The 2,309-nt window shown below is 47.2% G+C and overlaps 1 non-coding gene across 1 annotated transcript; it reads left to right on the forward strand.

Annotated features, from left to right (window-relative positions):
* The first annotated feature begins 1,694 nt into the window (after window positions 1–1,694).
* Window positions 1,695–1,797, forward strand: LOC149821176 (small nucleolar RNA R71). The gene has a single exon (XR_016426941.1). It is a non-coding gene; the product is annotated as a small nucleolar RNA R71 (small nucleolar RNA).
* Window positions 1,798–2,309: the final 512 nt, after the last annotated feature.

Below are 2,309 nucleotides of genomic sequence, written 5' to 3' on the forward strand. Positions count from 1 at the left end.
TGATACACGCATTGGCAGTTGCCAAGAATGGTCTACCTAAAATAATCGGAGTCTGGTGCTGGCTGTCCACTCCTTCCATATCAAGAATAATGAAATCGACTGGAAAATAAAAGTCATCCACCTTAACTAGCACATCCTCCACGACACCTCTCGGTACCTTGACGGAACGATCTGCCAGCTGTAGTGTAATCGGAGTCGATCTCATCTCTCCTAGCCCGAAAGAATCAAAGAAATATCCAGGCAGAATATTCACGCTTGCTCCAAGATCGAGCAATGCGCGTTCTATCCGGATGTTCCCTATAGTACATGCAATGATAGGGGCTCCAAGGTCCTTGAGCTTTGGTGGTGTCTGATGCTGAAGTACTGAACTCACCTACTCAGTCAGATGGACCCTGTTAGGAACTCGCTCTCTAGATTTACGCTTCTGCGTACATAGTTCCTTCAGGAATTTGGCATATGCCGGCACCTGCTGAATAGCATCGAGCAAAGGTAAGTTGATCTGCACATGCTTGAAGATGTCAAGCATGTCCTGGATCTTTGCACCTTGCTTCCCTCTATAACCAGGAGATTCTAATGCTTTGGGATAGGGTGGTGGGGGAATATACTCTGCTGGCTCCTCCTCTTTGCGAGAAGGCTCAATCCTATCCTTCTTCTTCTCTGAGGATGAAGATGATGATGGGGATGGGGATGATGGCTGAGCCGACGTAGGTGAAACAATGGTCCCTGGCTCCTCTATCCTCTCTCTACTCTCTCGCTCTCTGCTCTCGATGTGATACTCACGTCCACTCCTCAAGGCCATAACTGATTTAGCCTGCTGCTGTGTCTCGATATGAAATAGGCCTCCAGTTATCTAGTCCTTACCCTTTGGGTTCATGACAGTCTGACTCGGCAATGTACCCTCGGGTCTCCTACTAATAGCCTCAGCTAACTGTCCCATTTGCGATTCTAACTTCGCAATGGACTGTGTATGCGAGCTCAAAATCTGGCTACACTTCTCGAAGGCGTTCTGATTAGAGGTTTTCACCTCTTGGAATGCCTGGAGAAGTCTCTCCTCAAAAGATGTCTGCGGGGCAGACTCCTGCTGAATTGGGGGAGTGACAAAAGAAGAAGAAGACTGAGAATAGTTCGATCTTTGAAATGACTGAGTAAAAGATGGCTGCCGAACTGGCTGAGAGGATGTAGGCATCTGCATGGAAGACTGTGGATTCTTCCATGAAAAATTGGGATGGTTACGCCAACCCGGATTATATATCGATGAAAATGGGTTATTTGGCGGTCTGACGTAACCCTGAGCTGCCTGAACTTGTTCTTGAACAAATTCAGGGTACTGAGCTGCCGAAGGGCACTCAGTAATCTCGTGTGCTGGACTGGCACAAAGAGTACACACCTGCTGTGTAGTGGATGGTCCTGAGAGAAGCTGGTCCAGCTTCTGAGCAATCATGTCTACCTTGCACTGTAGTGCAGTAGATGGACCAACTTCAAGAATACCAGCTTTCTTCTGAATGCTGGGTGTGGCTCTATCAGAATGAGAGCTCGAAGCATGGTGGAGTGAATTCTCAGCCAATGTATCAAATAGCCTCCATGCTTCGTCCTCGCTCTTCAGCATGAATGTCCCTCCACATGAAGAGTCGATCATCTGACGATTCTTGTCAGACAATCCATCGTAGAAGCGCTGCACCAGTTGCCATTTCGGCACCTGATGATGGGGACATTTCCTGAGGAGATCCTTCATTCTCTCCCAGGTCTCATGAAAGCGCTCACCATCTAGCTCTGAAAAGCTAGTGATGGCTCTACGATATTGGTTCGTACGACCAATGGGAAAATATTTCCGAAGAAACTCCTGTTGCAATTGATCCCATGACTCTATTTCTACAGAATCTAAGGACTTTAGCAAATACTTGGCTTTGTCCTTCAATGAAAAGGGGAATAGAGTCAACCTTAACGCATCATCATCGAAATTCTGTATCTTAACAGTAGAACAGATTTCGAGGAATTCATCTAAATGTCGGTAGGGATCCTCATGACTAAGGCCATAAAAGGATGGAAGCATCTGAATAATGCTGACCTTAATCTCATAATGCGGCGCTCCTACATCGGGTCTCCGAATGCAGGATGCCTGAACATAGTCTGTGGGAATGAAGTATTCCCGCAGAGGGCGTGAAAGAACTGGGGGTGGAGGTGGAGGATCCATGTCAGCCATTGTTGCCGAACTTCGATGAGAATGTAAAATTCTCTCTGGGTTGTCAACAAATGGGTGTAATGGGGTTCCTAGACCTCGTCGACCCTGCATACACTGGTACTAAGACCAG

Source organism: Nuphar pumila, chromosome 12, assembly GCF_984573655.1.
Source record: "Nuphar pumila chromosome 12, dmNupPumi1.hap1.1, whole genome shotgun sequence".
Lineage (NCBI taxonomy): Eukaryota > Viridiplantae > Streptophyta > Magnoliopsida > Nymphaeales > Nymphaeaceae > Nuphar > Nuphar pumila.